This window comes from Hyla sarda, chromosome 12 (assembly GCF_029499605.1).
Source record: "Hyla sarda isolate aHylSar1 chromosome 12, aHylSar1.hap1, whole genome shotgun sequence".
NCBI lineage: Eukaryota > Metazoa > Chordata > Amphibia > Anura > Hylidae > Hyla > Hyla sarda.
This window is the reverse complement of record NC_079200.1, coordinates 76,153,359-76,168,087: the sequence shown is the minus strand read 5'-3', so window position 1 is coordinate 76,168,087 and position 14,729 is coordinate 76,153,359. Positions and strand designations below refer to the sequence as shown.

The 14,729-nt window shown below is 42.5% G+C and overlaps 1 long non-coding RNA gene across 1 annotated transcript in view; it reads left to right on the top strand.

The window, feature by feature from the left end:
- LOC130296586 (uncharacterized) overlaps positions 1 to 13,023 on the top strand; it is a 62,890-nt gene extending 49,867 nt beyond the window's left edge. The window contains exon 3 of the long non-coding RNA XR_008849240.1: positions 12,791 to 13,023. This is a non-coding gene — a long non-coding RNA (uncharacterized LOC130296586). The remainder of the gene's footprint in view (positions 1 to 12,790) is intronic.
- Positions 13,024 to 14,729: the final 1,706 nt, after the last annotated feature.

Genomic DNA, 14,729 nt, shown 5'->3' with positions numbered 1-14,729 from the left:
CGCTATATATTCGTAATTACGAATATTCGTGTTTTTTTTTTTATTTATTTTTTTTTCTTCACAGTACACATCACAGTGATCACCCCTCTTTGCTTCCAGCGTGTGGTGTAAAGAAGGCTGTAATACTACTGTGTGAGACTGGCGTGCTAAAATTCGCATATGCGAAAATTCGCATATGCGAATTTTCACGTTTGTTTATCTTGCGTATGCTAATATTCACATATGTTAATTTTCGCATACGCGAATATTCGTATATGCGAAAATAAAACGAGAATATAACGAATATGCGAATATTCGCGAATATAAGACGAATATTCGTCCATATATTCGCGAATATTCGCGAATTCGAATATGGCCTATGCCGCTCAACACTAGTCAGATGTGCAAAAAATGTCCGGGTCCTTAAAGGAGATATCCAGTGATGAAAAACTTTTCCCCTATCCTAAGGATAGGGGATAAGTTTCAGTTCGCGGGGGGTCTGACCACTGGGGCCCCCCGCGATCTCCTGTATGGGGCCCCGACAGCCCGCGGGAAGGGGGCGTGTTGACCTCCGCACGATGCGGCGGCTGGCACGCCCCCTCAATACAACTCTGTGGCAGGGCCGGAGCGCTGCCTTTGGCAATCTCCGGCTCTACCATAGAGTTGTATTGAGGGGGCGTTTCAGCCGCCCCTTCAAGAGGTTGTTAACATGCGCTATCTGGCCAGCGAGCCGGGGCCCCGTACAGGAGATCGCGGGGGCCCCAGCAGTCGGACCCCCCGCGATCTGAAACTTATCCTCTATCCTTAGAATAGGAGATACGTTTTTCACCACTGGACTACCCCCATTTAAGGTGAAAATGGGCTGGGTCCTTAAAGGGTTAAACATTAAAATGTTTTATTATATGGTAACTTTATTTACAGAGAACTGGACCAGATCTGTAACATGCCTTAGCATCGCAGCAGGGTTTTAGTGAAGGATTATGATTTCTTTTTATGATATATCATTCACCTTGCAATGTTCTGCAGAAAAGGTTGTGAACTTTATTGGGTAAATGATCTCCCTGAGCAAGGATGTACAGAAATGCTGTGTGTTTAGAAGGAACAATCACTGTTTGTTACCTTGTGTCAGAGACTCCGAGTCAGCTCAGCATGGAAGGAGGTGGAAGCAAGAAAGGAACATGTGACATTTAGAAGAAACACGGCAGAAAGTGACAAGAAACAGCACAGAATAACGGAGCCGGAAAGTCTCTGTAACCAGCCATTTCACAGTGAAACAAGGGCGACATTGTCACTGCTGATGAATTTATATACACAACCCACATACAAAGTATTACTACACCACGGGAGAGTGACTGGACCAAAATTTCCTTCTCTAGGTGTGCAACGCTGGTAGATGGCGGGCTTGTGGGGTGCTAAAGGGGTACATTTTTTTTTAAATCAACTGATGCCAGAAAGTTAAACAGATTTGTAAATGACTTCTATTTAAAAATCTTAATCCTTCTAGTACTTTTCAGCTGCTAAATGCTCCACAGGAAGTTCCTTTCTTTGAATTTCCTTTCTGTCTGACCACAGTGCTCTCTGATGACACCTCTGCCCATTTTAGGAACTGTCCATAGTGGGAGCAAATCCCCATAGCGAACCTATCCTGCTCTGGACAGTTCCTAAAATGGACAGAGGTGTTAGCAGAGAGCACTATGGTCAGACAGAAAGGAAATTCAAAAAGAAAAGAACTTCCTTTAGAACATTCATCAGCTGATAAGTACTGGAAGGATTAATATTTTCAAATAGAAGAAATTTACAAATCTGTTTAACTTTCTGGCACCAGTTGATTAAAAAAAAAAATGTTTTCCAGTGGAGTACCCCTTTAATACTTATACATCCAACAGATCCAACTTTTTTGTTCTCATTGCTGTTAATTTCACAATAAAATATATTTTCCACTTTAAAAATACTATACATGTTGTGTTGTTCAAATAGTAAAAGTCAATTTAAAGGAATTCTCTGCTGAAAAATATCTTATCCCCTATCACACGAGTCCCGCCGCTTGGGATCTCCAGACCGGCAGCAGCGTCGTCCGGAACATGGAAGCTTGGAGCTTTTGTTTTCGTGACCTTCCTCCACGCTCCCTCCATTGCAGTCCATGGGAGGGGGTGTGACGGCTAGTACGTAGCCATCATGCCTCCGCCCATAGATATGAATGGAGGGGGCTTGGTGGCTGTAGTCGCCAGTCATCCGACACAGACATCTTATCCCCTATGCTTTGAATAGGGATAAGATGTTTCCCTTTAAGTTAAATTTCAGTTTGCAACATTAGCAAAACGCCAAAAAGGCCAAGGGGTGAATACTTATGCAAGGTACTGTAGGTTCATTTATTGAAATTCCATCTATCCTATGATGGTGAAGAAATTCCCCATATGTTGTGCTGCTGAAGAGACTAAGGCTGGAATAACACTACAGAATCCGGAGAATCCAGAGATTCTGAGTGCGGGCAGCGTTGACTGAATCAGTCGGCACTAGGACTGCGTGGACATTGCCGTCTGAATAGATGGCAATGTCTGTGGCGCGGATTCTGCCAGAATGTTGAGCAAGTTAAATGTTCTTTTTAGACCAGAATTGTGATGGAAATTTCACCCAGAAAATTCCGCAGTGGGAATCGGGTAACAAAAACCCATTCACCCCCATTTTACTCTCAGGCAGCGGGATTTCAGGATGAAAGTGAGAACCTGAATTCCAGTTGGAAATTCTGAAGTGTGAACCCGGCCTTAAGGAAACAAGGTTTACATGAAACCAATGCATTTTCTATCCACTCTGTAGTTGTTGCTCAGAATTTTTAAGTTCATTCGAGTCTTGGTCTCCAATTCCCCAGGATACAGATGCGCTCGGGCTCCAATGATGTTCATCTCTCTTTGAAAGCAACAATTTGGTTTCACAAATAACCAACAAAATGTATCTACCTTAATTATTTATTGTAAAAACATTTACACATTCAGTAATAACATTTTTCATGTCTAAAAAGTCATATAAAAACAAATTAACCAATTATTATTTCCACAATGAATTTTTGTAGTTACAGAAAATATTCCACTTCCTATTGTGGAGCTCAGAATTGCTAGAAATCTATATTTGCGAAAGAATTTTCATTAAACCACAATGTAAATTCCACAGGCTTCTCCATTGCTGATGTTTGATGATGATTTTGAATGTTAAGTACATGGACAGAAGCAATGGCAATAATACAAATAACGATAAGACCAGATTTTGGATGCAAGCGACTAATATTCATGTTTCTGTGGAAACATCTGATGAAAGTGACCTATAACCAGTCCAGACCACACATAAAGGGATAAACTGAGTGCTTTGGCTCACTGCCAGGGACTGATGATGTCAACACCTGGGCTGACCCTAGTCATGATGTCACCCTGTGCAAAGTTTTGGGGACATTACCCACTAATGAAAGAAAGAATAAAATAGGCAAAGCAAATTAGCATTATAACGTATACAATATAATGGGGGAGGAGATACAGCTTTGTTGGCACCATATTAACCCCTTAAGGACTCATGACGTACTGCTACGTCATGAGTCCGCTCCCGATCTATAACGCGGGGCCACGACGTGGCCCCGCGTCATAGTGGGTCAGGCCCGGCCTCTAACAACAGCCGGGACTCGTGGCTAATAGCGCGCGGCACTGATCGCAGTGCGGCGCACTATTAACCCTTCAGATGCGGCGATCAAAATTGATCGCCGCGTCTGAAAGCGAAAGTAAACCGTTCCCGGCAGCTTAGTCGGGCTGATTGGGACATCGCGATAAAATTGCGATGTTCCGATCAGCTGGAACGCAGGCGGAGGTCTCTTTACCTCTCTCCGCGGCGTCCGATTGAGCAATCGACCGCCTATCTGACTGATCTGTGCAAAGCTATGGCTTTTCAGGGATCAGCATAGGAGATCAGTGTGTGCAGTGTTATAGGTCCCTATGGGACCTATAACACTGCAAAAAAAAGTGGAAAAAAAAGTTAACAAAGGTCATTTAACCCCTTCCCTATTAAAAGTTTGAATCACCCCCCTTTTCCCATACAAAAAAAGCTGTGTAAATAAAAATAAACATATGTGGTATCGCCACGTGCGAAAATGTCTGACCTATAAAAAGATATCGTTAATTAAAATTCACGGCCAATGGCATGTGCGCAAAAAAATTCAAAAGTCCAAAATAGTGTATTTTTGGTCACTTTTTATATCATGAAAAAATGAATAAAAAGTGATCAAAAAGTCTGATCAATACAAAAATGGTACCAATAAAAACTTCAGAACACGGCGCAAAAAATGAGTCCTCATATCGGCCCGTACGCGGAAAAAAAAAAAGTTATAGGGGTTAGAAGATGAGAATTTTTAACATATAAATTTTCCTGCATGTAGTTATGATTTTTTCCGAAGTATGACAATAGCCAACCTATATAAGTAGAGTATCATTTTAACCATATGGACCTACAGAATAAAGATAAGGTGTTATTTTTACCGAAAAATGCACTGCGTAGAAACGGAAGCCCCCAAAGTTACAAAATGAAATTTTTTCTTCAATTTTGTCGCACAATGATTTTTTTCCGTTTCGCCGTGGATTTTTTGTAAAATGACTGATGTCACTGCAAAGTAGAATTGGTGGAGCAAAAAATAAGCCATAATATGGATTTTTAGGTACAAAATTGAAAGCGTTATGATTTTTGGAAGGTGATGAAGAAAAAATTAAAATGCAAAAATGGAAAAACGCTGAGTCCTTAAGGGGTTAAATGTTATGGGATGGTTCTGACAGGATGACATCCACCTTTTCTCCTGGGATAGAGAGGTAGGACATGGGACTTCTCCCACAAAAAAAATTTAATAAATACAGCTACACAAAAACTTTCTTAGGATAGTAGCTGGAACAATTGTGCTGGGAGAGTTCTCAGTGAAATCATATAAAGCAATGAGATGAGTGTCACAAGCTGCCGTTTGAGTGGCGCATAATCCATTTCCCTGAATGTCTATTTGTCATGGTATTATCATGCTGAAACATATGATATCACTATGTCTAAAAAGAATGGGTGTAGATAGGGGTGGGGCCCAAGTGCTGGGCTCCAGGGAGACGCTAGCAAGCCATTCTGACTTCACAGGGGCAGGGACGTAGCTAAAGTTTCATGGGCCCTGGTGAAAGGAGTCAACTTGGCCCTTCAATCCTCAGCATGTCCCCATCATCCGTGCCCCCCATCAACCTTGGTGCAAGGGGTCAACTTGGACCCCTTCCCCTCGGCATGTCCCCATCCATCCTTATCAACCATGCCCCCTCATTCATCCATACTGTGCCCCCCTTGCTCAGCATTAATTTATCCATACTGTGCCCCCCTCAGCATGTCCCCCATCCATCCATACTGTGCCCCCCCTGTCAGCATGTCCCCTTATCCATCCATACTATGCCCCCCCTCTCACCATGTCCCCATATATCCAGTGCCCTTCTCATTGAGTACATTTCTATCCATAATTTGCCCTTCCCCAACATGTCCTAATCCCTCCACTGTCCCCCTCAGCATGTCCTCATCCATCCAGCATTTCCTCTCAGCATGCACCCATTCATTAAATGCCCCCTCAGCATGTCCCCATCCATTCTGTGCCCCTTCAGCATGTCTCCATCCATTCAGTGTCCCCCTAAGCATATCCCTATCCATTTAGTGTCCCCCTTATCATGCCCCTATCCATTCAGTGTCCCCCTCAGCATGTCCCCATCCATTTAGTGTCCCCCTCAGCATGTTCCCATCCATTCAGCATCCCCCTCAGCATGTCCCCATCCATTCAGTTTCCCTGTCAGCATGTCCCCATTTATTGAGTCCCCCTCAGCATGTCCCCATCCATTAAGCGTCCCCCTCAGCATGTCCCCATCCCTTTAGCATCCCCCTCAGCATGTCCCCATCCATTCCGTGTCCCCATCAGCATGTCCCCATCCATTTAGTGCCCCCCCCTCAGCATGTCCCTATCCATTTAGTGTCCCCCTCAGCATGTCCCTATCCATTTAGTGTCCCCCTCAGCATGTCCCCGTCTATTCAGTGTCTCCCTCAACATGTTCCCATCCATTTAGTGTCCCCCTCATCATGCCACATCCATTCAGTGCCCCCTCATCATGTCCCCATTCATCCAGCATCCTCCCACCTCCCATTCAAGGTCCAAATTCAGCAGAGCAGTATACACTACAGCAGGAGGGACAGGGCTTTCCTCTTCCTATACAGACTGTATCCCTCCTCCCCTCCACTGTATTACCTTCATGCTCACCTCAAGAATTGGAGGTCGACCTCGCTCACTGTGTCTCCCAACCCAGGCACCTGGATGATTCTGTGCTTCGGGATGTTCTGGCTTAGATTAATTTCTTCTCCACCAAAGAGCCTCTAAGGGAACTGGCCCGCAGAAATTATGGCTTACCTGCTCCATACCATCAACTGTACCTGTTAACAGATCTATCTGCTGCCACTATCCAACTTTGCAGGAATCTCCACCCTGTCACCGTTGCCCTTCGTGAAGTGAAGATCCAGTACAGATGGGGCTTTCCTGTCCACCTGCTAATCTGTGAGGATAATCAAATATCTGTTGTCCGGTCCCTGCAGGAAGGCCAAGACCTTTTGCACCGCTGGAGGATCCCGATGGAGCTCCCCCAGGACTCTCAATCCACCTCAGCCCGCAAGGTCCATGATGACTGGTCCACTGTAAGGTGTGACTTCTGTGCCCCCTTGTGTTTTATTTCTCCACATGAGCTGATGTGTCCTACCTCTGTTTGGCTTCGGCATGGACACTCACCCTACCTGTGCCTATTGGCTTACGCCATGGTTTCTTACCTTTTTTCAGTATATTTCTCTAATTTCTACATGTTTAACATTTGTTGTTTGCACTGTTTTCCTATGTTTTTGGTGGATATATGCCATTGTGTCTTTCATGCGTTGCCCACCCTATTATGACCCGTGCGTGGTGGCTGGGAGGTGCATAGGGTCCTTTCCTTATATGATATCTGGCTATGATTTCTCCTTATGGTTATCAAGTTGGTGAGTCTAAATGTGAATAGTCATAATAGTCCACATAAAAGAGCATTTTTCGGGAAAGAAGCTTTGTCTCTAGGAGGAAATATAGTTTGTGCTCAAGAGATGCATTTACAATCAGTCCTACCCTTATGTATTTCACTCACATTTTTCATCCCAATCTAGGGGTGTTTTAATGGCAGTTAGAAACACTGTAGCTTTCTCCCAATCTAAACTGGTCTCAGACCCGAATGGTCACTTTGTTCTTTTACTGTTTTATAAATAATGTATCTTGCACCATTTTGTCTTTATACGCACCCAACCAAGGTCAACTGCATTTTATGAGATGCACTCTAAAAATGGCCTCACAACACCAAACAGGCCCTATGATAGTCTGTGGGGACTTTAATACAGTGACAGATGTTGCTATGGGTACTACTACATTACCACGCACCACTTCTCCCTCACTCGCTGATGTACTATGGTCTTTATATACTGCAGCTTCTCACTCTACTAAATTCCGTAAGTCACATTCCATACCTGGGATATAGAGCTGGGCACTGTACTTTCGGAGGAGCAGTGGAGGAAAGCTTTTTAAATATTCCAGAAGAGCTTTCCACTGTGTCTCACACATCTGCTATAAAATCGTACTTTACTCCTGACCGTCTATCTCGCATATACCCTGATACGACAGCACAATGTTGTCAACACTGTGGTCGGCGAGGCACCCTGATACATGTCCTATGGAGCTGCCCACTTTTCTCTCAATATTGGCTTGCGTGTAAAAAGTTACTGGAAGAGGTTTTTCATGTTCGTTTAGTGTGGTCCCCTCAAACAGTTTTATTGTTTATTGACTTAAACATCGTTCCTAGTAGGAATCGAGATCTTGCCTTCCTTATTTTAATAATAGCGAAAATTGCCCTAACGCGTTTTTGGAACACCCCACAAGTACCCACACTAGACATGGTTATACAGAAGATTAATACCACATATGCTTACAAACGAACCATTGCCTTTGGATCTGGTTCCTATTCCAAGTCTTCTTCTAAATATGTAATATCTGTTACTTAATTGACTAGCTTAGTTTACAATGTCCCCCCCCTTCCCTCCCTCCCTCCTCACCTTTCTTTTTTCTGCCATGCATGACCTCCCTCTCCCCCTCTTCTCCCTTCCCCCTCCCCCACTTCCCCTTCCCTGTACCCAATCCCGAGAGCAGAACTTTACACCTTTTTTCTTAGATTGTTGGCTATTACTTACTTGGTAACAGAATTAATCTTTACTAATTCTTGGACAACGCAGACTTGTCGTCACACTAGCTTTCCGGATCTAATCACACTTCTATTAAATGGACATAATTATTTTTGCTCCACCAGGTTGCTTCCTACTTTTTGTTGTATTTGTGTTTCCTTCTATATTGTTTTATGATACTCTGCTTAAAGGGGTATTCTAGGAAAAAACTTTTTTTATTTATATCAACTGGCTGCAAAAAGTTAAACAGATTTGTAAATTACTTCTATTAAAAAATCTTAATCCTTCCAATAATTCTCAGCTGCTGAAGTTGAGTTGTTCTTTTCTGTCTGGCAACAGTGCTCTCTGCTGACATCTCTGCTTGTCTCGGGAACTGTACAGAGTACAAAAGGTTTGCTATGGGGATTTGTTTCTAGTCTGGACAGTTCCCGAGACAGGTGTCATCAGAGAGCACTTAGACAGAAAAGAACAACTCATAAGTACTGAAAGGATTAATATTTTTTAATAGAAGTAATTTACAAATCTGTTTAACTTCTGGAGCCAGTTGAGATATATATATATATATATATATATATATATATATATATATATATATATAAATGTTTTTTTTTGGATAACCCTTTAAGTCCCTTTCTAGGGATCTTTTTAATCTTTTGTTATGAAAAAATCTGTTAATAATAACTTATTGAAGCAGAATGCTAGGGGATGGAGCCAGAGCATGGGACAGGTAAGGGTATCTTACATTTAGATGATGCGCTGCCTGTCCCTGGAATGTGAAGTAAACTCAAGGGCCCGGCCGGAGGGGGATCCCTTACCCGGCCTTTAGCTATCAGTACGGCACAGGTTTTTTTGCTTTTAGCTTGGGGCGTCCTGCCACATAGCCAGCCACAGATGCAAAAAAAATGTATTAATTTGTAGCAAGTTACTCCAGTAAAGTTACCAAAGAGCAGCATGTAAAATGCCATTTTATGATTTTATTGTAACAGTTTCATAGGAGTCTGTGTAATTGTCATAGACTGGTAGGGGACATAAAAATTCATATTCAATAACTAAGCAATTGTATATATTTTTTTTTACCTATTTTAAGCTTAAAACCTATGATTAGTTATTGGGTCCCTGCTAGGGCGGCAAAGAATAGATCCGCAAATGGGAGAATTTCGTAAAACTTTTAGCCTGAGATATGGTGACAGGAGCCTTAATGCAATGTTAAACATAATCTTATGGAAAACAATATTCTGTGCTCAACAAGTGGATTGTACAGTGTTTATTAAGTCATAAGTCACAAATGTGCGGGATTCAAACAGCGATTTACGACTCCAAACTCACAGGTAATTGTTATAGGAAGCCACAAAATCTAATGACTGAGGCCTTTGTCTTGTGTGAAAAACTGTTTTACATTAAAAAAAGTGTCTTAGGCGGGAGTCTGCTGTCAGCATCAATGCTGCAAACCATAACGGATGGCCCGGCGCAGAGGATTTCAATTGAAGCAGAGATCCTGTCCTTTAATGCGTTTGTGCTTAACATTCTGATCAAGTCATTAGGATTGTTATTTACATTTTCTGAATTGCTCTGTTGCGTTAACTACAAGAAGCAATTACTTTCTATCATGCGGGTGAGGACTTCTGGCTCGGCATTTTGTCTCGATGCTGTTTCTTTTAATTATTCAGAGGACAAGTGGAAGAATGGCGCAGAAAAAAGTCAAACTCAGATGTTCCTTCAATTTTGCCCAATTCAGTCCGTTGTGCCCGGGCTGCAAAAAAAGGAAACAAGCAAACTTTAACTCACCTTCCTCCGTTTCTCCGTAGCGCCGCTACAGCTGTTCAGTCCTCCAGTCCGCTCTTCTTCCTTCTTCTTCACACTGTGCTCAGCCTATCACTGGCCGCAGTGATGTCCCGTCTCAGCTGGTGATGGGCTGAGCGCAGTGTGACAATCCGTGCACATGGAAGAAGGAAGAAGACCGGACAGGAGGACCAAACAGCTGTGGCGGCGCTACGGGGAACGGAAGAAGGTGAGTTAAAGTTTTTTTTTGCAGCCCGGGCAAAATGGACTGAAGAAACTTTTCAACAGACTACTCCTTTAAAGGGGAACTTCGATGGAAAAAAAAATATTCAAGTCAACTGGTGCAAGAAACAGATCTGTAAATCACTTCTATTTAAAAATCTTAACCCTTCTAGTACTTATCAGCTGTTGTATACTACAGATATACTACAGAGAAATGTGTGAGTTTCTTTCCAGTCTGACCACAGTGCTCTCTGCTGACACCTCTGTCAGTGTCAGGAACTGTCCAGTTCCTGACACAGACAGAGGCGTCAGCAGAGAGCACTGTTGTCTGACAGAAAATAAATTCACAAATGCATCTGTTTTATACGGCAGCTAATAAGTACTGGAAGGATTAAGATTTTTTTGATAGAAGTAATTTACAAATCTGTTAACTTTTCAGGCACCAGTTGTTTTGAAAACATTTGTTTTCTACTTGTTTCCTCCGGAGTTCCCCTTTAAGGACACAGCATGTTTTGGCAAAGGGGTACTCCGCCCCTAGGCATCTTATCACCTATCCAAAGAATAAGATAAGATAGGGGTTAAGGTGTCTGATTGCGAGGGTTCCACCGCTGGGAACCCCAGCGATCTCTGCTGCGGCACCCCAGTCATCCGGTGCAGGGAGCAAACTTCGCTCCATGCCTGATGATTAGCGATGTGGCGCTGGAGGCTTGTGATGTCATGGCCATGCCCCCTCGTGACATCACGCGCTCCCTCTCAATGCAGGTCTATGGGAGGGGGCGTGACGTCACAAGAGGGTGTGGAACCCGACAATCAGACATCTAATACCCTATCCGTTGAATAGGGGATAAGATGTCTCTTTTAATGGGCACAGATATATGTTAAAACAATAAAGGGGTTATCCAGGAATAGGACATATTCTTGTTATTTCTTTCAAAAACAGCTCCACGTCTCTCCCCAGGTTGTTTGTGGTATTACAACTTGGCTCCATTCACTTCAATGGAACTGAGCTGCAGAACCACACCCAACCTGGAGACTGACAGGGAGCAGTTCTTGAAAGAAATTAGCTCTGTTTTCCTATTCCTGGATAACCCCTTTAACCTTTCTAATATACTTCATAATAAAATTTTATTTCCTTTTTATAAAAATCATGGCTTATAAAATCATGTCTTTGTCCAAGCTGAAGCACAGGCATGGACAAAATCCAGTAAGTGAGGGTTATCAGCCACCCCTGTGCAAATCAACAATTTAGGCTCTCTCACATAGCCATGTTGTCCGCCCGCAGATTGCTTTACGCCAAATATGGGGTATTTCCCTACTCGGAAGAAATTGTGTTACAAATTTTGTGGAGCTTTTTCTCCTTTTATCTCTTGTGAAAATAAAAAGTATGAGGCAACACCAGCATGTTAATGTAAAAAATGTAGATTTTTTACACTAACATGCTGATGTAGCCCCCAACTTTTACTTCATTGAGAGATTTCAAAGAACAAATCCGTATTCTCAAAACTATATTCAAAACTAAGGAATACCCTTGGGCCCTTGTAGATTCTTCTTTTAACCGAACCAACACTCTCTCAATCCAAGTGCCTGACCAAGACTAAGCGTAGCAATGATGAGATTGATTGTCCTCTAACTTCATCACTACCTTCACTAGGTAGAATTGGCAGATGAAGGACATTCTATATAAACTTTGTAATATTTGCCTTTAAAAGACCCTTTTCTTAAAGGTGTTTTACCTCAGACACCTACAGTTACTTTCAGAAAGGGTGGAACCATGCGTACTGTTGTAGTCACCAGCAGGCTTAGGCTAAATTTCCACTTGGGAGGAGAAGTATAAGTCCTTCCTTTATATGTCCTATTCCTTTTGAATACACTTCTGGCTTTCGCTCAAAAACTGCAGTGGCAGTATTCCAAAAACTGCCAGAAAAAAAACAAGTGGAAACTTAGCCTTAAGGCCAGGAGCACTGCTAACTTCAGCTTTTTGTCCTGTGTAGGTAGTTTTACTTGTGGGCAGTGAAAGGTTCAATATTAAATCTTTTCTCAATTGCTCCTCCCAATATGTTTTCTGTCTATTGGAGCGCCCTTGTCCAGAGTCATAACCAAGATTTTACCTCTATTTCCATTACTCCTATTGAAGTCATCCCTAAAGAGAACCCCAAAAAATTCAGTACTCTAAAAAAGAGGGAAAACTACTGGATCTATAAATTGTAGACCCTAATGCCATCTGGGTTGAATGAATTGATTGAGTGTTCTCTTTGAAATCATTTTATCAGCACGTGTTGGTTTTTGTTATTTTACTATATTGTCCTTTTTTTTATACTACATTGTCTTTTGTTCTATGTATTTGAATTTATTTCATGTGGCATATTTTTTTGTGCACGTATGTCCATGTATGCCTCTATATTTATATGTTTATCTGGGTATATCTGTCTGTATAAGCTCCTTTGCAGCTGCCACTATATTATTATATGTTTCTATGTGATGTAATTCTAATATATGTATGATGTCTCTATATTCACATGTCTGTTTGAATACTTTTTAGGTCTTGCAGCAGGGGGACGCAGTCCTGGGCCTCTCCTCGGCTGCACCTGGTTGAACTACAAATCCTGCACCTGTGTACGCTCGTGGCGGCTCTGCACCATGCTCTCCATTCACTGCATACAGTTCTGCTCCCTGAAGTCTATTCACTGCAGATGGCTCTGCACCCCGCACTCCATTCACTGCAGGTGGCTGAGAGTAATGTTTTCTGGGTGCACTGTCTGCTGCAGTCTACATAGCTGGCTCCAGTGTATATTTACAATAAAATCATTAAAAAAAATGACTGTTCCTTTACTACACATTGGTCGCGATATACTAAGAGTGTTGTGTAAGTTTCTTTGTGGGTTTTAATTCCCTACAATTCTTTTTCAACTAAGGTTTCCCTACATTTTCCACTTTCCGCTTTTTTTACACATGCTCTGATCTGTAGGGTTTTCCTCAGCTGAAATCCACCACATTTTCTGTGGAAACCTTAGTAAATATGTTGTTTTTTGTGGAAATGTCAGGAACATGCCCCTTTCATGTGACCATGCCCCTTTTCCTCAATGACTACGCCCCTTTTTTGGGTTTTCTCAGCAAAATGGAGAGTTAGTTGGGTTTTTTTCAATTCTTGCGCAAATTCTGGAGAAGGCAGAATTTCTGGCGCAATGCAACAGAATCTGGTGCACTACCCTACAAAATATGTTGGGTTTGCAAAAGTTAATGAGGGCCATTGTGCCGGTTACTTTTCAGGTCTTACACTTAGGCTTGAAAGAAAGTGTTCTCTCAGTCTTAACTGTTATAAATATAGATGAGCAAATCAAATCTGAGGAATCTGAATTAGTTACGAATTTCAGGAAAAATATGATTTGCAACGAATGTGAATATCACCGCAAATCACTTAATCCACATGTGAGGACATGGGGCAAGGAATCCTGGGAAGGCGGGTACAAGGGTAGGCAGGATGACCCTGAATCACATGCAGCATCACCACTGTGATGTCACAGCCCTATATAATCGGCAGCCAAATTGCGGCCAGTCACTTCAGCCTTTCACTGCAGGGGGATAGATAGAGACAGACAGCGCTGTGTGTTGCACAGAAAAGCTATTCAAGTCAGCATTCTGTTTCACAGAGATAGGGGATAGAGAGCAGTGTGTGTTGCACAGAAAAGCATTCTTACTACAGCGATTCACCTCCAAGTCATGGTCTTCAGCGTTCTATTACAGGGAGGGACAGAGAGCAGTGTGCTGCACAGAACAGCACCGATTCAGCTCAAGCACAAATCCTGCCTAGAAGCACTGATAGGGAAGGGAGTGAGATTGAGAAAGAAAGTGCAATTTTGGGTGAAGTACACTGTGACTGTATGCGGCAGCACTGGTGTGTACTGCTGGTGTTGTACACAAACACTTTTTTAAGCGTAGTGGAGCGCATTGTACTCCCCTCATAAGTGCATACCACATACGTACATCTAAGTGGTGTACTATTTTGTTCTTGTTAAAGTCTCAGGGGCCTAGATACTGTGAAAGGCCAGGCAAAAGTACACACCGGCTGGTATTGTACGCAAACACTTTTTTAAGCGTACTGGAGAGCATTGTACTCCCCTCATTAGTGCATACAACATACATACCTATCAGTGGTGTACTATTTTGTTCCTGTTAAAGTCTCAAGGGCCTAGATACTGTGAAAGGCCAGGCAAAAGTACACACCGGCTGGTGTTGTACACAAATACTTCTTTTAGCGTACTGAAGCGCATTGTACTCCCCTCATTAGTGAATGCCACATACGTACATCTTAGTGGCGTACTATTTTGTTTCTGTTAAAGTCTCAAGGGCCTAGATACTGTTAAAGGCCAGGAAAAAGTACTGACCAGCTGGTGTTGTACACAAATACTTTTTAAGCTTACTGGAGCGAATCGTACTCCCCTCATAAGTGCATACCACATACGTACATCTATTTTGTTCCT